Source organism: Euprymna scolopes, chromosome 17 (assembly GCF_053919585.1).
Source record: "Euprymna scolopes isolate OS-2025 chromosome 17, ASM5391958v1, whole genome shotgun sequence".
Classification (NCBI taxonomy): Eukaryota; Metazoa; Mollusca; class Cephalopoda; order Sepiida; family Sepiolidae; genus Euprymna; species Euprymna scolopes.
This window is the reverse complement of record NC_136498.1, coordinates 67,507,829-67,530,450: the sequence shown is the minus strand read 5'-3', so window position 1 is coordinate 67,530,450 and position 22,622 is coordinate 67,507,829. Positions and strand designations below refer to the sequence as shown.

Sequence of the window (22,622 nt, the reverse complement as noted above, 5' to 3'; positions counted from 1 at the left end):
CTGGGCGGTCTGCAAGTATATATATAAAAGTGAGAATGTATGCATGTGAGGACACTTCTCAACCTATATACTCAACAAGTCAACAAATTTTTTATCTACAGACTTGAAATTTGGTATATAAGGTAATCAGACATATGGAAAACTTTTTAATCAGTTTACATCTGGAAAAAACGGCTGCTAAGGGGGTCAAAATTGAAAAATTGGTATGTGGGAGGTCATTAGATTTTTATCTGTTTGTCAACTGTTTCACAATGTTTGAAAACACTTTTTAAAGACGTGGCAAGCTGGTCTAATGGTTATCATACTGGACTCATTGTCTAAGTTTTGGTTTCGATCTCAGCTCGAGTATTTTTTTCTTTTTACTTACAAGAAGTGAACTGTTTAGAAAAAGCATAATACTTGCATACACATGTTACAGTTTCTGTATGAATTAAAATATAATAATTATGCAAATTTTACGACTGGGCAATACTGGGCATCCTGCTAGTATGCTTATAAAGTTGAGATTTTTTTCTTGCTATGACATTGATATCAAAAAGCCTTCTTTGTCTATTTAAAAAAATATTTTCAAAAATTTATTAATATTCTCAGTCATGGATAAGCAAGCGGCTCCATGAAAGTTAACTAATTTGCATATTCCTTTGAAAATTAAGTGTTCATTAAATTCAATTCATGCATAGTTTCTACATTGTGCATAATTGCATAGACTTTAGGATGAAAACGTTCTAGCACATGAACATGAGAGATATATATATATATATATATATATGAAATAAAATGGAGGTGGAAGGACCTGGATACTCAGAATACTGAGTATTCAGGTCCTTCCACCTCCATTTTATTTCATATCGTTGGATTTAATCCAGCTCAACAATCATATATATATATATATATATATATATATATATATACATACATACATACTAGCTGGACGCCCGGCGTTGCCCAGTTGTACAATATGCTTAAACATTATATCTTAATTTATGCAGATTGCTTATGTATTATTGTGTGTGTGTGTGTATATATATATATATATATATATATATATATACATACACACACACACACATACATATATATATATATATATATATACACCACCACCACAATCAAAACCTATAGCAGTTTTGTAAATAACAGACACTTTATTTTTTGGAGACAAGGACAGACGACACAGATAACGAAAACATTTTTAATAGCATGAATAGGTTAGTCGAATCAATCTGGAGCAAAACACTAGATCCAATATCCGGCACGTTTTTGTTTTTTAAAGGAAGTGATGTTTGATCAACACTGCTGAGGAGCCTTGATTTAATACACTGTTTTGTTCTTAAATCCCCCAAACATTGTTTTATGGTAAACATCTAATGATCACTGATATAACATTAGGACTAGAGTGAATTCATGAAAGCAAAATGATACAGCGATTGCAAGAGAATAAATTGACTTAGTGGCAAAATAATTTTCCAATGAAAGACAAAAAATTTCTTAAAATAGTTTTAAAGGTTGAAATCTTCCTAGACTAATATATATATATATATATATATATATATATATATATATATATATATATGCACACACACACCTTGCCCATTGTCTTTCTTCTATTTTTTCACAATTTTCATTTTTAAAGAGTTCTTCTAAATGTTTTTTTTTTAAATAGGATTTTGAAAGTTAAATTTGATTAATACCTTATCATTTGGTTAATAAACTAAATTGTAAGAAAACTATTTCTAATTTCGTCAAAGTAACGTTTTCATATCTATAAAATTGGATGCAAAAAGCTCTCCAAACTTGCAATCTTTACATACATTAAAATTTGCTATGAAATCTAATATTCTGCATCTTAAATGCTTCCAATTTCCTTTCAAATTTCGAATGGTAACAATGTAATTGATTCTAATAAATGACTTGTTTACGAAGATGCTGAAATGCATTTTGATAGATTTAATTGAGTTATCAAATTATTTTTTAAGAAAATATTTTAAAAAGCTATTTTTGGTACTTTTTGCTATTATATTTTCTGATTTCAATAAATAATTGATTAATATTAAATAAAAAAAAATACAAAAACAATGTGCAAATATCATAGCGGCACAAAATGATCTGACAATTTTATTAATATAGAAATTTGTGGTAAATAAAACTTGAGTATATACCAGTTTGTTCTAAAATATCATCACATAACTTAGAAAAACTACTGAAGTATTCATAGAGTTGTAAAAAAAAAACCAAAAACAAAACTATTGCTAAATTAATTCCTTGCGTTGTTCAAATCATTAGTCTAATACTAAAGAGTGGTATATTCTTTTCCCTTGGTCAGAGAAGAAATACTAGAGTGTATTTTATATTTAAAACTAGCAAAGGAAACTCGACGTTGTCCGGGATTAAATGAGGATCAATGAATGCTCTGCACTTATACTTTTGTCATCAAAATTAGTGAAATCGACAATTTTCAATCAAATCGATTGATTGCCTGCTCTAGCCGAGGACTCATTGCAGTGCACCAGGAGGAAACTTCACATGCCTCTCTACTGTGAGTCTACAATACATTGTAGTCTACATTGCACTATAAAAAAAACCTACTATTGATTTTGTAAAATTATTTTTATATATCGACTTGAATTAAAGTTTAAAATGCAAAAGTCATGTATCATGGTTTAATTGTGCTCTAAACAGAAACATTCATTTTATTTTATCAAAGAAGCAACTGTTGATTTTATACAAAAAAAATAAAACAACAAAAACAAAATTAGACTACCCGCCATTGGATGCTATTGATTGGATTGAACCAGGGACCTTAATACATCATTATTCTAACACTAGCTGGGGTTGCCTGGCGTTGTCCAGTCGGAAAATATGCTTAAATATATTTTAATTCATGCAGTTTTCGTATTTATTATTACAGAATCAATTGTTTTTTTTTATTTTTATTTTTATTTTTACACAGTGGTCACCACTTATCAAGGCCCGGAAGCCACTCAGGGATAAGGGTTATTGCAAGTACATTACGTTAGTGTGGAGATTTGATGAAGTGTTTACTTAAGGGGGCAGTTCATTAGGAATTTGTTAACGTTGGACTTGAACACATCCAAGTTGTAGTCAGGTGGGAAGCAGGCAGACGGAACAGAGTTCCACAGGCGTGCAGTTCTAAGAAAGAAGCTTTGTTCATGGAATTCACGTTTTGATTTAGGCACAGATAAAGAGTGGGGGAAATTTTTCACCGTGGATTCGGCTAGACGGGTGTTTTTCGTGAAAGATTGGCGAGGGGGGGACCAGAGATTGGAGTTCAGACGAGCACCTGCCATGGAAATAACGATAAAACAAGGATAGGCTCGCAACGTCTCTTCTGTGGGAGAGAGGTTGCAGGGTAGAGAAAAAGGCATCCCCCACTAAGCCACAAAGTAAATAAAAATAATATATATTATATATATAGTACTGATTTCAAAAGTTAAAAGAAAGTCTTGGGTGCCATCAGCTAGAATTGAAACCAAAAATTTTAGTGCTCCAGTTGCATTCCTGGCTGTTTAAGCAATCAAAAGATAGATAAGAATGATTTAAAATTAAACCACTTCAAGCTATGAATGAATTTGTGCATGTGCAAAAGTAATAGAAATATGTCAGCAAGTTGAAATGAACATTTTTCATTACAACTTGCCAACATATTTCTGTACACGTTATTCATCCAAACAAAGATTTTACTCTTTATAAACCGTCCTTGGTGTATGATTACTACTTCCTGTTAATTTCAGGGTTATGTGACCAGTAGTTTAAAAGTTTATCAATTAAATATTTTCACACACACAATACATATATCTACTGTTTTATTTATACAGATAATTAGAATGTTTTCTTTTTTTTTTAACCAAAAGAAATATTTTTAAGTCTACCTTTCTCCATGTTAAATACAGCTTTTAAATAATATTATTTAGAAAGCCATTCTTAACATGCATGTGCAAAAGAAAGAAATATGTCGGCAAGTTAAAATGAACATTTAAACTTGCCGAGATATTTCTGTATGTGTTATTCAATCCATCCAAACAAAGATTTTACTTGTTGTAAACCATCCATCTATTTCCTCTTAATTTAATTGATATGTGACCAGTAGTTTAAGAGTTTATCGATTAAATATTTACAAACACACTCACATACATCTACTGATATATTTATATAGATTTTCCCAAACGAGTTATTTAGACGGGCAAAAGGCAAAATAGATTGTAAGGCTTATTTCATTATTTCTTTTGCGGATTTAATTTTTCAAAAACACTGTCTGTCCAAAAGTTTGAAAAGATTATTTCTTTCGCTATTTTATTAAAAAAAAAAAATGTTACTCAGTAAATTACAGTAGAATACATGAATGGAAAAAGATAATATGAGAAATAAAAAAAAAAAAAAAAATTTACTTTCCATTGAAATTAAAAAAATGCCTCAATATTCATTTAACATATCAAAAAAAATAAACGAAAATAATATTTTGGTGATATTTGATGGAAACAAATGCAAACAAGCCATTTTTCGATTAGAACAACCTTATATTAGATTTCTTTGTTCTTATTATAAATGTAATTATTTTCTTACAAATGTTTTCACTGTAGAAAGATAAGAAACATTTTAAAATGTGATATATATTTTTGTTTCGAAATTAGTTTGAAAAGTCTTTTTTTAGGAAGGTAAATGTTTTACCTTCATCATAAAATATATTTAAAAGACACAGCACAAAAGAACAAATTTCTTTTTAACAATAACAACGTTTGGCAGCAGAAACTTGAAGGTCGATCTGAGATAAAGAAAGAAAGTTCTTTTTGAGGTCATTATCAGTCAGTCAATCAGTACCGAGTCGTCCCCAGCTAATAGCAGTTGTCTCCAGTGGCGGCCGTCGATGCTAGAGTAAGATGTCCAGTGGACAGAGGATGAGAGAAGAGGTGTTGCTTCCTGACTGACATTCCCTCAAAACTTTAGGAGCAGATGAATCAATGCGCCTTGTTAGATGATAGGTCAGCCTGTGGCTGAAGAACTCAGAGGGAGGCATTGATTCACTAGAAAAAATAGTTCTATGTAACTGCTACACTTTCTTTAAAGGAACCACTAAAAATTCGCCAATGAATATTTATTTTCAAAAGAAAAAGCAATTATTTGTTTAACTTTTTCATTTTTCTAAGTAAGCAATTGAATAATGTAGAGATACATATAAGTGTAAGAATAGTCATAATTTTCTTCTCTGTTGATATATAACAAGTATTTTAAGTGTGTATAATAGTTATAAAGCTTAATTAAATGATTCAAACTATTAAATATTCAGTGTCTGTTTAATTTAAAAAATATTTTGCTTTTACCCACTAGGACCCGTGGTGCAATGGATAAGAGTGTTAATCACTTTTAAGTGACAGTCTTCTGAAGATTTAAGATGTTGCAGTGGCTCAATAGGTGAGGTGCCAATCGACTGTACAACTAACAGAATAGACACAAGGCAAACAGATAACGGCAATAGCAAAGAGATGACAAACAGATGAATGGTTAAAGATAATATATGTTTATCACAGAAAAAAATATGGTAAATCGTATGGCAATGAAGATCATATATTTGGATTGTTTCGGCTGAAATTCAGGCGTTCCTGAGGCACAATTACGTGCTTCAGGTTGGTCAGTGTTGTGTAAACAAGATCTGATGTTGAATCAGGTAGCTGGACGACGTCGACAGAGACTACTTGGTAGCTGAACGTCAGTGGGTACTTGAACTGGGATGTAGACCTCGATGGATACTGAAGCAAAGATGCAGACATCGACGGGCACGGGAGCAAGGTGGCAGACATCGACGGGCACGGGAGCAAGGTGGCAGACGTCGACGGGCACGGGAGCTACCACTGCAGGAAAGAAGGAGACAAAGCAGGAATAGGAACTGGAGTGGCAGACAGAGAGGGGAGTCTCAGAAGGCAGACAGCAGTAGAGAGTGAAGTGTGTATTGCATTCAGGTAGTTTGTGAGTCGTCCGTTAAAGGACGGTTTGAATTGCATTAATAGTTTAATAGTTTGATAGTTTGTCCTGAAAAGGACTTTGGATACTACTGCTGCTGGTTCACTCAGCTGCTGGGCTCAGCAACTTAACAAGAGCATATCTAAATCAGGATTGACAGTCTTCTTGAACTCTCTGCAAATCCAGCAATCAGTTCCAGTACCCGCCGACGTCCACTGACCAGTTCCAGTACCTGCCGATGTCCACTGACCAGTTCCAGTACCCACCAACATCCACTGACCAGTTCCAGTAGGCATCCAGCTACAAGTTACAGTACCAGTCGGCGTCCAGCTACAAGTTACAGTACCAGTCAGCGTCCAGCTACAAGTTACAGTACCAGTCAGCGTCCAGCTACAAGTTACAGTACCAGTCAGCGTCCAGCTACAAGTTACAGTTATTTTTGGCAAATATCTTTTTAGATCCATACTTAAAGATATTTATCGAAAATAACTCTTGATTTTTAAAGAAATACTCTTAAGCTTCAAAAACTTTTGGACTAAATCTTACAAGTGACTTTGTCCTTTAACATTTGAATATTTGGTGCTAATAGTGGAGATTGGTTCACATATACAAATGTTACCTCCACCTTCGACTATTTCTTTTTAGTTTCATCTTTTCAATGGATTATTATCAAATGGACACTAATCTACCCGATTATAAAAAAGAAAAAAAAATGAAGCAAAGTCAATATTTAAATATTTGTAGAGGATGCTCAGTTTCTAATGCAACGTTCTAGTCTAGTAAATCGATCACCTATTTTAGAACCACTCGACGTTTTTAAGCCAAATTTCGCCCTTTTTAAGCAGTACACCAAATAACTATTTGTGAAAATAAGCCAGTATGAAAGTTGAAAACCCCTTTGAACAAGATAAACAGCCAAAAGATTTGGGAGGGGCGAAAGGAAAAGGACTAATTTCATTTTATTGTGCATGTAGGTTACATATACATTTATAAATACTCATTTTTATATACCTACAATGTCAGAATGATCTCGTACACAAGGCTGGCTGACTGACTTTTACAATTTCCCCAGACAGTGGTCAACTTTAAGAATCTTTTTTATTTCTTAAAGGGTTGGCAATAATAAATACATATATCTCCGCTTGTTTTCTTCCTTCATTAAAACAATGACGTTTTACCCCAATTTATATTAAATGTCAGTGTGGTTCTTGGCTCTATTTAAAGATGCTCCAAAATAGCCTCTGCAAAAAATGAGGACCATGTCACAGGCTATACATCAAAAGTATATATTCTTAGTTTCATATGTAAAAATTGAGGTGTTTGTTTGACTTACTTCATCTATTATTATACTAAAGCTCTTTATATCATCTATAATATAAATTTCACCTGTCTATTTAAAATGTATGTATGTATGTATGTCTGCCTAAAACTTTCGACACAGGTGATAGATTTTCATGAGATCAGTATCGATCCTTCGGACGACAAATATCGAAAAATTGGCTAAAAACATTAATTCCTTCACCCTCAACTGGGCACTTTTCTACAGAGAGAGGTCGCTTTTTTGAAAATCATCCCCGCTTTTCGATTGACTAACCTTAATTTAAACCTTCGCCACTTCTGACTTGGCAATGGACGCAACGGCAAAGTCCCGTTTTTTTTTTTTTTTTCACATTCTTTTCCTCCTTTGCGGTACGTGTTCGAGCCTGTCTGCTTGCCTTACCACTTTTTTCTTTTATTGCTCAACACGCACCTCCAAACACTCACGCACCCAGACTAGTCTATAATATAAATCTCACCTATCTGTTTATATGAATGTATGTATGTATGTATGTCTGCCTAAAACTTTCGACAGAGGCGACGGATTTTCATGAGATTGGTATCATTTTGAAGCTTGACATCTGACGGCAAATATCGAAAAATTGGCCCAAAACATTCATTCCTTCACCCTCAACTGGGCAATTTTCTACAAGGAGGGGTCGACTTTTTGCAAGCTATTTTTACAAGCCATTGTATTGGTTGGATTGACTTTGCCTAATTTTAATGTTCCGAACTGGAGTAGGGGTAAGACGTCGGATTTTCTTTCACTTTTTTTTTCCGTCTTCACGTCACGGGCTCAAGCCTGCCTGCCTACTATCACTTTTTATTATTTTTTTTTTTGGCTCAACACACACCTCCAAACACTCAGGCAATCCCAGGCTAGTACAATATAAATGGTAAAATATTCATTGGTATTGAGTTATGTTTGAAGGAAAAATCCAATCATAAAATCACTTATCTCTTAGTAAGTTTCTAGTTATTTTCATTGTATGTTGTTTGATCCCACCCTGATTTTATTTTACAGTTTCTATCACTCACTTTCATCGCTTTCTCTTAACATTAATGTTAACAGTTGAATGCAATAAATAATAAAGATTTGAACAGTTTGTTATAAACAAAAAGGAATAATATCACAAATAGTAAAACTATTTAGCCCGTGTGTGAGTGAGTGAGAGAGAAATAAATGTAAATCGACCAATTTAGGATTTTTCATGTTTACATTTAACTGGCTTTACAAATCCATTTTCTCCCCTCAATTCAAACAATCTAACCAAGATAAATGAATAACCAGGTTGTTTACCTTTTATAGTATTACCTAAATTCAAATTGGTAATACTATAAAAAAAAAATCTAACCAACCAAGCTTTTTATTTTTTCTAAAATATTCTGTTTATAAGCTATGCAATTACTAAGTTATGCAGCACAAATGCTGCATAATTCATCATTACTTGCAGTTTCTAAATAAAATCATTGCAAGTAATGATGAATTTATTTATACAAAAAAAGCATAATGCCATCCACTATGACTATGCAATTTCTACAGCTACGTACCTAGAAAATGGAGCTATTAAACCTGACATAGTAATATGTGACAAGAAGAAGAAAGAAACAAACGTAGAAGTTAGTGTCCACAATAATACTGATGTTAATAGAACTGAGAGGGAAAAGATAAAATAAAGTCTTATGCAAACATGAAAATAACCTGGAGTCTGAGGAAGAGCTCTGTCATTCCTGTAATTATAAGAGCAACTGGACCCATGAAAAAGAATTTCATAAACTATCTAACCAAGTGAAAGATACAAACAGTTGCACTTAAAAGGTCGGTTTGAATCTTAAAAAGATATCTAGGTTGGAAATGTCTGAAACAATGAGTGAATGTCTGGCATCTGGTAGGATACCTCATTCCCAGCTAAAACAAAATAGGAAAATTTAACAAAATAAAGTCATTGTCAGCCTCTTTATTCTCAACATCAACTGGATGTACATGTCGAGATACTTTTTTTTGAAAGGCTAACAAATATAGTATCAATAAAATTTAAAAGTTTGCAACAATTATTTTTTGCAAAATGGAAGTGAATGTTATTTAAACATTTTTTATACATAACTTTTTCATAAATATAAATTTTGCTGGAGAATGAATTTGAAAATATAAATAATTATCCATCCAATAATGCGCACGCAGATATATTTGTTTGAATTTTAATCGATTTATATTTAAATGGTGAATATTCACGACAGAATAACATGTCTATCTATCTATCTCTCTCTCTCTCTCTATATATATATATATATATATATATATATATATATATATATATATATACACACAACTTCAAGGGAAATAACTATTTAATATATGCATAAGAGTTAGCTCCCTTCACATGCACATGTAAATTTATAATTTCGTTATATCATCATCAGACACTGTCATCGTAAATTAATAAGAGTTCCAATTTCTTAATTTTCCATATAACAAGTGGATCAGTTGCTACAAAAATAATATCAACATCACATAATATATACAGGAAGAATTGACACAGTAGTTTTTAAACTTGGTAAGGTGGTTCAAGTATAAAAAAACCTTATCATATAAATACAATAAGGTTTCAAAGGATTAATTACTGAACTCCTATTAATAACATTCTACTGGAAATACTATATACACACGTACATGCATACATGTGTATAGAATCTTAAAAAAAAGATCTTTCAGTTGGAATGTATGAGGTAGCGAGTGAATGCCTGATATTGGGTAGGATGTCCCCATCCCCAGTTAAAATAGAGTATCCGTACAGATATACACTTCTACCAGGTCCATCACTAACTGATTTTAGATATCTCCAGTGAATAGGGATAATAATGTAGTGGCCATGAATTCCTTGCATTATAAAAGACTAGTCAGTAACCGTTCTCTGTTTACATGGTAAGCCTTAAGTTGAGATGATTATCCAGGATGAACTAGAGATTCAATCATTTGATAAAAAGGAAATTACATATTTTTCTGGATTAGAAAAAGGCTTAATTGAATTTAATATAAAAAATAAATAAATCTGATATTTATAAAACTCCAATTTAGTAGCATTTTTCAAAAGAAAAAGTTTTATTCATCTCAAACAAGACACATCACCATCGAGATGTAAGGGGCTACTGTGAATCAGAGAGTATACCTACAGGGACACCCAAAGTAGGGAGCTGAGCAGCGAGGTATGTTCACATTACATTTAAATTTCTGCATGTTGGTACAGTCAAGGAAACAGAAAATAGGAAGGGAATTCCAAAGGCTGGCAATTCGAAGGAAGAAACTATTAGAGTAGAAAGCTTTCTAACATCTGGGGACTTCTATGGTGAAAGGGTGAGATTTTGCTGATTGTTGAGTTGATCAGGGGATATTCACGTCAAGGCGCCACCAGTGTTGTGAATTTATTAGAGAACATTCCGTTGTAGTACTCGTAAAACAAGCACAGGGATGCAACAGTGCAAGACCAAACTTTTTTTAGACACTAATTAGGAAGAGACTAGTGTTTTATGCTCCAGACAGATATGGCAACAATACTTCATATGCATTTGTTCCAAATCATATTTTCTGTTGATGTTAGGCCGTGTAGTTTGAATGATGAACTCTCAGGTAGGATGCTATTAGTCATGGAAATCAGTAGTTGAAACGGTTTCTTATAAACTTTAAAGAAAAGGGTCTCTCTCTTTTACTAGCATTAGCTGTTATCTATTAATGTCAGGATTCTACTCCAGACTGGAGATCATTTGCTATGGATTCAAATATTGCGTTGGGTATATATACATTTGTTATGCCCACATGTCTAGAATAAAGAGTGGCGTTTTCAGCAAGCATACCCATTTCAGGCACAATTTTATCAGGTAGGTTATTTATGAATATCAAAAATAATAATTGTACAAGGATCGACCCGTGGGACACAATTGCACTGATGCTATGTTGTTTGGATGTACAGCCACTAAGGATAACCTGGATGTTTCTTTTAGCTAAGAATGACCTTATAATATTAAATATTCGTCCAGTAATTTAATTCGATTTTCATAGGACCTTCATGCCTAACCTTGTCAAAGGCTTTGGACGTATCAAGGGCTTGTGCAGTACATGATATATAAGTTCAGAGATGATCATTAAGATATCTGCAGTAAAATGGGCTTAACTAGATCCATACTGCAAGTCAGAGAGAAGTTTAGCATTTATGAGGTGCTGGACTATTACAAGATTGATTAAGGATTCAAAGATTTTAGAAAAGAAAGGAAGAAGACAGATTAAAGTGAAAATTCAGATGGTCAGTTCTTTCACTAGAGTTCTTGAACACTGATACCACAGAGGCAATTTTCCAGCTACCTGGAAAGCAAGATTCAGGAAGACATTTGTTGTAGATTTTGGAGAGAACAGATGCTAGTTCAGCAGAGCATTTCTTTATTAATGCAGCAGAGATATTGGAAATGTTGAGAGATTTTTGTGATATACTAGACATGGGGAAGGGGTAATGATCAGGTCATCAACTGTGGCTTAAGTTCACAATGGGAGAATTGGAAAGGAGCGTTTTGCAGAATCCCAAGTGGAGTTCAGAATCCCAAGTGGTAAGAGTTCAGATTTCTCGGTTGCTGGGCAAGCAGCACCATGATGTTTGAGTAGTGGAGGAATTGTTGATTATCACATCATAAATTTTCCAGAAATCACAAGTTCCTAATTTCTGCGACACAATGCGTTTTCTGCTCATTTCTGTATTTTTTTCCTTAGCTGCAGCTATTTCATTCTTACAATGATTTCTAGATGCCACATTTGTATCTGATTTGAAAGGTTCATCTAAAGCACAGGAAGGTCTGATCATCTAATTCCAGATTATGTTCTCCAGTCAAGGGGAAGGTTTTACAAATATAAACTCTAAGTCTGTGCATATGTGCTTATGGCAGAGTGAAAGATATCTAGCCATGTCGATGAAGGAGAAGTGTAGATCAGTTTCATTTAGTGTTGAGGTACCAAGAGAATTTTCTAGAATTACTTCTGATTCTACGTGTTCTAGGTTAGTTCTAAGTTTTTGGATATTTGTGAATGTGAAACTCAACGGAGGAAACAATGTGGTTGTGTTAAATGGACGTCTGGTTTGAACATATTTTTTGTTTGGAATGTCATTTTCATTTCTTTGTTTCTATTTTAGGGTAGGGCGGGTTGAGTAAAGTGGATGTTTGCCTGATGCCAGTATGCACACAGAAATAGATTATAAGCTTATAATATAGTGTGTTTCAGAAGTTGCCTGATATATGCATAATTATTAATGAATTTAGTTACTTTTTATTTTACCAGTGTAATGTTATATAATTTTATAGTGCAACAGATATAAGAACTTGAAATGTGCCCAAGACTTCTGGAACCCCTGTATCCACACACACACACACACACACACATATATATATATATATGACAACGTGCATCTATACTCTTAAGGCTCAATGGAAAAGATGACTTTTTAATGAATCAATATTTTAATCTCATTAACTTTATTTTAAAGAAAATGTAAAAAAAAAAAATATTATGATGGGAAACGAGCAAGAATTGCAAATATAATGCAGAGAAAAAGTAGAACAAGCGTGCAGAAAAAAATAGTTTTGTGTGTAGAAAAAAGGTTTATAAAAATACATTTTTTTTAATGTTCTAGAAAGATTATTTACACTAAATAGCATTTAATTCCTTAGTTGAGGAATTAAAATTTAAATAAATGAAAGTGTATAAAAGTTGAATAACTATATTATTTCAGAAAACTATTTTTCTCACAGGCTGGGCTGACAGGTTTTGATATGATATCATCCACGAAATGCAATACATAATTGTCTAAGACAAATTTTATGAATCGGTATTTAATTTTAAGTACTACATCCTCCATTTTTTTTTCTTTAAATAACTCTTTCTAAAAAGTCGTTTTAAATTAGAAGCGGACATCTGATGAGATCGCTTGATTTGAGAGTAGTTTGAAATAAAATATCGATTGAAAGAAAAGAAAAATAACTAATAAAAACGGCTTTACTAAAAAAACTTCATTTGAATTACTTTTCTGATCTATATTATTTGAAAATAATTTGTTGAAATCTGATTTATTCAATATTCTCTCTTAAATCAAAATTGTCCTTTGAAGATCTATGCTATATCAATATAAAGTTAACAGCATTTGAAAATTGATAAATTGTCAAATATACTGATGAAGAAAATCATTTATATTATATATCTTTACTTAAATGTAATGTTAATAATGAAAATATTTTTAGAAACGTGTATATCTGGAGAATAACATGTTGAATATTGATTACCAGAGCAAGTTTCAAATATTTGAAATCATAATTAATGTTTTGAACTTGTAAAATATATGGTATTAACATATAAAGCTCTAATTGATATAAACTATTAATCATTGTACTTAACTTTAACTTTACAACTTTGAACTATATCCCGGAAACCTGGAACACGTTTTCTGATTATTTTAAAGAATGTATAGGAATTAATTCCAACCAGAATAACATTTGAATTATTTTAGCTCAGTTTTCCTATATCAATCATATCGAGAATTCTTCTTGAATTTTTCCGATTTGTTCCCACCAACTATGTTAGGCATTACTGTTGGTAGGTCCACCAGAGTTTTCTACAAGTTGGTCAATATAGATTTCATAAAGTCTTCTAGCCTATCTTTTGCCATGTAATGAATTTCATAGGAGGGTGTCACTTACAAATTCCGATTTTCTTCTCCATGAGTTAGTAGTAAGCTAAAGCATTCTTTTTTAGCAAGATTGAGTGAGATAGGTGTCGATGTAGGTAGCTTTTGGTTGGGTGTTTCTTCCAACTGGTATCTAATGCAACACATAACATCCTTGTATAGGTTCCCTGAAGTAATGCTGTAATAGATTGGGACAATGCAATGGTAGATGGTCGGGTACATAGTTAGTTTGGATACAGTTTTAATTTATCAATCTATATATCTATAAAAGTGAGAATGTGTGTACGTGCATGCACGAGGACACTTCTCAACCTATATACTCAGCGAATTTTTGATCTACAGACTTGAAATTTGGTATATAAGCTATTCAGACATGTGATAACCTTTTTAATCGGTTTTCATCTGGTAAAATCGGCTGCTAAGGGGTAAAAATTGAAAATTTGTCATTTGAGGGTCATCGGATTTTTATGTATTTGTTAACTGTTTCATAACTGTATGAATCATTCCCATGACAGCTTCCTTATGTTAAGAATAAATAGGGTTGAGAACACCTTTTAAAAGATTATGGCAAGCTGGCCTAATGGTTATTGTACATAGTTTTGGTTTTGATTTCAGCTTGAATATTTTTTACTTACAATAAGTGAAGTGTTTAGAAAATAAATATTTGCAAGCACATGTCTCATTTTCTTTCATTTCTTTTTACTTAATTTTTTTAAAAGAAATTTAATGTTGTATTTGATATTAGGCAACGCCGGGTACATCTGCTAGTATTTGAATAAAATAAAGGCAAGTACATATTTGACAGATAATAGTAAATATTTACAAGGAACAAAAGAATAGAAAATAAGTTGAAAGAAGAATAAAGCTAAAATTGGGAATGTATGATAAGCAAAAATAGGTTTAGTATATTTACAATAAAAAGAGTTAAATGTTTGCAATACAAAAATAGTTTAATGAAAACAAAGGATTGCCCTTTGTTTTCACTGATTTTAAGAGATTATGTAAGCAGGAACAATGTTTTGTTATATCTGGAGAAGAGTTTTTCCAATAGACTGGGTGATTTGCTCAGCAAGACCCAGAAGCTACAGAGTTGTTTACAGTGAAGATGTAGTAAAAAAAAAAAAAAAAAAAAAATACTATCAAGAACTTTGGTGCTGCAACTCTGAATACCGCAACATCATGGAATGGTAATAAAAAATATTTACATTAATAAGAAGTTTTCCGGTATTACTGCTTCACATAGAAGTGCTTTATTTCCAGTGTACCCAGGACGAGTGCCTCTCAGAAGAAATTAAGGGTAAAACAAAAGGTATGTGAATTGGAGTTAACAGCTTGTTAAAGAACTGTCTCAATGTTTATTTGCCCAATTTACTTTGAAGTATCTGTCTGAATGTGTTAAACATCCAGACACGCATATACTCAAGCAATGACAAAGTGTGTATTTTATACATACATTTAAGAGACACGATTTATGTCAATGTATACGCACCACTAGATGATACAACTGTGAGCATATTGTACATACATGTTTATGTTGGATACACACAGAGACTATAATATACGTAACTTTAGTACTATTTACTTGTACATACCTTCTAGAAGGATGTAGTAGCATCCGGGATATTTACACAATAATAATGCTTCTGTTTTGTCAGTATGTAAACTGTTGAGCAAGATGGATGCTACCGTGGCCCTAAAAAACGTCTCTCTGAAAGGTTATTAGAGAAAGGAGACTTCCAAATTGTGTACAGTCTATCAAAGACATCTTGAGCCTTGTCTTTGCAAATTCTGAGGTCTCTTTCTGCTAACTGAATGTTGCTACCAAGTGATGATTCTTGTTGCTGATTCCTAGACGAACTCAATATGATTGCCGTTTTACAGCTTAATTTTGATTTTTGGTTGTAGTTTATGAATTCTGCTTTACCAGCATTAATGCAAAGACCAATTTTACTGTTTACTTCTTTGATCAAATGAAGAAGTCTGTTAGCTCAATCAATGTCTGACAACAAAGCATGATAATCTGCATAATCCATATCTGTTATTGTTTTTGTTGGGTGATGTGAACTACTTGCTTATAAGATCAGATTGCTGTTTAGATCAGCAGGTGCTCACATGGTATAATCTAGGCATAGGATGAAAATAGAAGTATCTCCATGTAAAACTCCCGTAAAAAGATTGAAGAACTTCGTATCTTCATCAGGAGATCAGACTATTGATTGAGGGTTACATTCTTGTGAGATCCCATATACTAACATAATCTCGAAGTTTTTCATGGTGGATGAAATCAAAGGCTTTGACAGAATCAAAAAATAAGGCACAGTTTTGAGGCTCTTGGATTTTACATTATATTAGACAAGACCGTTTTTTATTTGTCATGAACATTCAACTCTCCAAAATAGGACAAAATATAAAAATTTCCTCCAGTAAAAACTTTCTCTTCCTTTTAGCAAGAACAAAACATATTATTTAGTCGGAATTCATTATTGAGATGAATATTATTTATCAATTTATTTATTGCAGACTATTATCATCATCTTTCTTAGTTGTTGTTTCACAACGTTTCAAATGCCAGAGGAATAGTTGACCGAAACATCGTGAAACAACAACTAAGAAAGATGAGAATAATAGTCTGCAATAAATAAAATAATAAAACAGATATTATACTTTGATTTTAGTTTGAATATTACCTAGAAGTAGCTGACTGAGAACTTCCCCGGCTTTAACAGCACCCGCCCTCTGCCTTTCCCAACTCGCATAACTGTGTGGGCACAGTTACGAAAGATAAATCGTACTACCTGCAACATCAAGGACAAGCTAATTGCCATGAGCAAACTGATGTTCCAGGGGTTTCTCAAAAGGATACTGCAAAGCCCGTATGCCTCAAGTTTATGTCCTGCCTGGAGGCTGTCATGGAGGCTCAGGGCAGCTTCTTTGGGCGAGTTGCATTCTGAAAATGCTCTTTTAAGAGATGTACTTTGAAATTTGCAAATACATCAACTATTGACGAAAATAGGTTTTCATTTTCTTTTCCAAAATGTGTTAACTTTGTCTGGAAGCTCTGTATGTACATATTATATAAATGAAATACACATATATATGCACAGACACATACACATACTATACATACATGTATTTGGCATAATTACATTGACACATTGGTTCTCGTTAGATCACCGAAGTTAAGCAACGTTGAGCTTGGTTAGTAGTACCAGATGGGTGACCAATTTGGGAATTTTAGGTGCTGTATGTAGGATGTTAACATCTCCCTGCAAGAGCTGCAAAACCTAACATCTCTCCTAATGAGGAGATATACATGCAACTGGGGACCGCTTGTGAATTTCATGCTCCCATGAAACTTCCTCCTTTGGAGGAAGCTGGTTTAGTCCGCCTAGGGTTAGTGCCGTAGTTTCATTTCATTCACGTGTTAATTACACATTAATATACACATCTACATATCTAACTTTATAAAGATAGATATATGTTTATATATTTTTATGTATAAGATTCACTCCTAAATTAACAGATTATTTTCTGTTTAGTGTAAGGGTGAGAAATGTGGGATATATTTAGTTTAATTTAGTTTTATAAAAAGAGGAAAAGAAAGAGGATATAACTCCTTTGTGAAAATATGAACACCTCTAATTTTTGTAAAATTTTAGACTAGTCTAACTTTATAAAAATAAATGTATATGTTCGTATATTTTTACATATAGGATAAAAAAACAAAAAAATTAATAAATATTTTCCAAATTACAGTTTCTTTAGAATAATTTAAAGGGTTTTAAAAAGGTATAATATAGACTTAACCTTCCATTTAAAAATTTAAATATTCCAGATTTGTATGAAATTGGATATAGACATTAGAAATCAATTAAGCAAGATTCACTAAAGTTAATTTTTTAAAGACCCCCATCCTCCCTCCTATTACAGGTTAAGCGTTAACTTTGAGACATTTTCTAGAATAAAAATCATGTAATGGAGACTGATCAAAATTAGAATAAGGATCCTAGACATAAGGTTGGTATCATTATATCTTGGTTTTAATCTTCGGCACTTGTGCACTACTCGGATAGTGTCACTTTTTTTTTGGTTGTCAGTTTGAGCATGGAAAGAGTGCATAACAGGGGCAAACAAATGCAATTTCAGGACCGAATCGAAAATAAATGAATATTTTATTATTAATGCATTTTTTTTTTTTTTGTTGTTGAGAAAGTTTTTTTAAAAATAAATACTTATAACACACAATAGTTTTTCTTATTTTTAATAAAACATGAACAAAGATTTTGTAATACATTTCTGGAATTACAAGAAATATAAGAAACTTATAACATAAAACTGAATTTTAATTCTTGAGATGTGTTAAAAAAAAACTTTATGTTTAGGTTTTATTAAAAATTAAAAATAAAAGGTTATTTTGTTTGAAACCCCGCTATTTTGTGTTATTATAAGTTTCTTATACTTATGTTAAAAAACTCCCCCCATAAAACACCAAAAAACATGCATTAATAAAAAAAAAATTTAAAAAAAAAAACAAAAAAACATGCATATATTTACGATTCTGTCCTAAAATTGCATTTGTCTGCCCCTTCTATGCACTCGTCCCATGTCCCTATTGACTCCCCCCCAAAGTGAATCCATCCGATTAGTGTGCAAGTGCCTAATCTTTTTAAGAAATAAAATTGTTGTAAAACCGTTTTGTTTTGAGAATTTTGTGAGACGAGTATCTTTCTAGTCTGTAACATGCATCTGTACTATACACATACATAAACTATTATGTATCAGTGGTAATTTGTTACACATGTAGACACATTACTTACAAATACACATTTTCTGGATTCTTGCAGTTTATATTTATATATATATATATATATAATGACCTTGTCTGTCTGAAGAACGGTCTACCAGACCCCTGTCAATTTTTGGCCTACATACTTGAAATTGAATATATAGAAAATTTGAACATGTGGAACAAATTCGATTTGGTCTTTAGCCAGTAAAGCTAACTGCTAAGGGGTCAAAATTGAAAATAAATTATGACTTGGCAGGTATAAGTCGATTTTAAGTGTTCTTCTATACACGCACACACACACACACACACACACACACACACACACACACACACACACTATATTAGTTTATCCGTGTGAGGATCAGTTTATATCAAACTTCTATCAATTTTTGATCTAGAAACTTGAAACTCTATATATAGAGGATTTGAACATGTGGAACAGATTCGATTTGGTTTTAGTCAGTAAAAATAGCTGCTAAGGGATCAAAATTGCAAACAATTAGCAGCATAATTCGACTTTAAGTGCTCTTCTACACATGCGTAAATATACATTTATACCTTTTAAAAACGCAATTTTTTTTTAGCTTTTTATATGCTCAAAAGATTATGAATAAGGCTGGGGAGTTGTGTTTTGGTTTTGGTTTCTAGCTGATGACACCCAAATCATACTTTTTTTTTTTTTTTTTTTTTTACTTTTGAAATCATTAATATACATTGGGTATAATATAATAATCGACAGAGAATTAGCTCTATAATAAATATGTAATCTGCATAAATTATAATATCATATTAAGCGTATTTTACGACCGGGCAACGCCGGGTGGCCTGCTAGTAACAATATAGAGATTTCTACTCAATTGATACATTAAATAATAATTTAGTTACTATTATTTTTATATTCATTAAAATTAATTTTTTTAAAGCTTAAAGTATTGAGCATTCTATAAAAACAATACAAAAAAGAACCATGAAAGTGTATGTTCATGTGTGTGGTTTTTGTAGACAAACCCTGAAATCGTGTCATAACGTTTCTTATTTAAAATGCCAGAAAGAACAAACAAAAACAAATCATCAATCCTGCTTTTGCTTTACATTGTCAACTGCGGAAAACATGGGCATTGTATGTAAGTGTCAAGTGCAGAATAGTGCAGACACGTGCATCTGCACGTGTATGTATCTAACCCATTTGCAATGTTTACATACAAATACATTATGCCGACTGAAAGCTCCGTTTTGACAACGTAGCAACCATGAATAAGAATTAAATCTTTGCTTTACAAACGGGAAGCAGTGGGCATGTACTTCTCCCATTCAAACACTATTCGCCTTAATAGCCTACAAGTTAACAAAAGAAAACCTTTTATACACAAAAACAGAATTAAAAAATGTTTAAACATTTTTTTTAAATAATCAAAGGATATAATTACTTCCGAACTTGGCAACCTGGAAAAAACTGAAAAACATTGAATTTTTATTTGAAATTAAAAAGAATATACTGAGAATATTTTTTTCTTTTTGGAATATATTGATGGCTAATAGCATATGCATTTAGACAACATTTAAAGAACAATACATTGAATTAGTTTATTAAATAAATGATCTCAAGTTTCAGACCTTAAATTAGAAATCTGTGTTAATATCTGTTCATTGGAATGAAGAAGTCAGTTTCAATAGAGAATTATATAAAATAATTAGAACCAGAAAAAAAAAACTTTTGTTAAGCAAGAAATGTATTTGATGATAGCTAGAAGCAAAAAAAAAAAAAAAAAAAAAAAAAAAAAAAAAAAAAAGCAATAGGCACGAATCATGTGTTTTTACTTGATAAATTATAGTTCTTGACTGGAATAATTTTTTTGATTTATTTTTTTTTAAATCAGATTTAATAACTAGGGTCTATTATTAAAAGAGAGCGCATAACTATCCTTCAAAATGCAAAGAATCTTATAATAAATTTTGTTGAAATAAAAATGCTTAAATTCAATAATCGAGTTAGCCTTTAAAAGGTGTTTTCGATTAGTCTCTATTCATCCCACTGCTATGCGATATGCAAAATGTAGCCTTTTCACAGTAAATGACCGTCCATGCATAGTAAGGACCACACCCTTCTTGAGCTTACCTTGCATGTGTATAGACAGAAACACGATAGATCTAGAAGAGTTCTTTAATGAACTTGTGTCCCTCGACCTACATATTCCTGACTAACCTGACAAACGGCAAAATCTCACCCCTTCACTGTTGAGGTCCCTAGATTCTGGAAAGCCTTCTACTCTAATAGTTTTCCTTGGACTGCTAGCCTTTGAAATTCCTTCCCTGTCTCCTGCTTTCCTGACTGTACTATTATGCAGAAGTTTAAGTGTAATGTGAACATACATCTTGCTGCTTAACTACCCACAGTTTCCTGTTAGACATGATCCCAAATAATAGTCTCTTATGTCCACGTTGCAACATATCTTGTTTGACTACAAACCCTGCTGTTTCATAGGAAGCAATAATTCCAGTTGAACTTATCAATAAACTGATGATCTGTTTTACAACGGAATGTTCCAGTTAGTGCAGTATAATGTACTATACGCAGGTTTGGCATGCTGCATATACAATCAGACTTAAGAAACAATGAACAATGTTTCACTATCAATTGATGGATGACCCAACAAAAAGAAGAAAGCTCGATTAGGGAAACTTTCAATTAGTTGTAAAGTTAAAAAATCTTGATAAAACGAAGATATTTTGAAATAACCAATAAAAGCAAATTCACTTAAAGTAATATTGTTTCCCAATAATACCGTTTGTTCAATTGACATTTGTCAGAATGGTCCTTAGAATTTTAATACAAATTGAATATAATACAAATTGCATATATTTAATAAATATACGGTATAATCACATATCGAGCTTGGTCAGTACTGAAAAGGGTAACCATTTGAGAATACCCGGTGTTGTATGTGCTCTCCATTTATCTCAGCACGGTTAGCAGTCATTCTGGATTCTTGTCACTGGAATCAGACAGTGCCAACTCAGGAGAGGTGTAGTTGGAGATTGTGCAACCCTAGCTTCACAATTAAATGCACAACCACCCTTACAGGGGGTATCCATTATCTCTCGAGACTGAATTAAGGCCATGACAAGACACTCAATGGATACCTTTAAAATGTAAAGATTTTATCAGATATAAATATTTTAAGGGACAATTTTCTTCAAATAAATCCTTTTTTTATGAACTATTTTAAAATGTACTCAACATTTATACAAGTTTGTGAAATTCATAACTGATAATAAAAATAAATTGAATATATAAGGAAATCAATGAAGCAATATATATATATATATATATATATATATATATATATATATATATATAACTACTTCATATACTCACATAAAATTAATATACGAAAGTATAAATTTATGCGTAAACTTTAAGTATTTATTCAAAAGTGCTCAATACATAGGTAGAGCTAGTTAGTAATTTATAAAATATATATGGCGATTAAACTACACTGAATATTCCACGTTTCATCCACTATGATTCTTTAGGCTTATGTGCCAAGCCTGAAGAATCCTACAGTGGATGACACGCGGAATATTCAGTGTAGCCACACACACACATTATATATATATATATATAATCTTAGGTTAAGCATTTGGGAAGTTGTATACAAATTACCATTAGCGTATGAAGTGATGCTCTTTGTGTGAACAAATTGAGCTTCGGTATTTGGACAATGTCAAAGCATTGTTAATTCACTGCCCTCATAGCAGCGGGATTTTTGGAAAATCTACAACAGCGTAGTTAATAATGGACAGTCAATTATTCCCCCACTAACAAA

The 22,622-nt window shown here is 32.2% G+C and overlaps 1 protein-coding gene across 1 annotated transcript in view; it reads right to left on the bottom strand.

Moving 5' to 3' along the window:
• The window catches only part of LOC145296767 (uncharacterized), a 242,404-nt gene that overhangs the window by 180,278 nt on the left and 39,504 nt on the right, over positions 1-22,622 (bottom strand). The window contains exon 2 of the mRNA XM_080142821.1: positions 20,223-20,248. The gene's annotated coding sequence lies outside the window, so the exon portion shown is untranslated. The remainder of the gene's footprint in view (positions 1-20,222; positions 20,249-22,622) is intronic.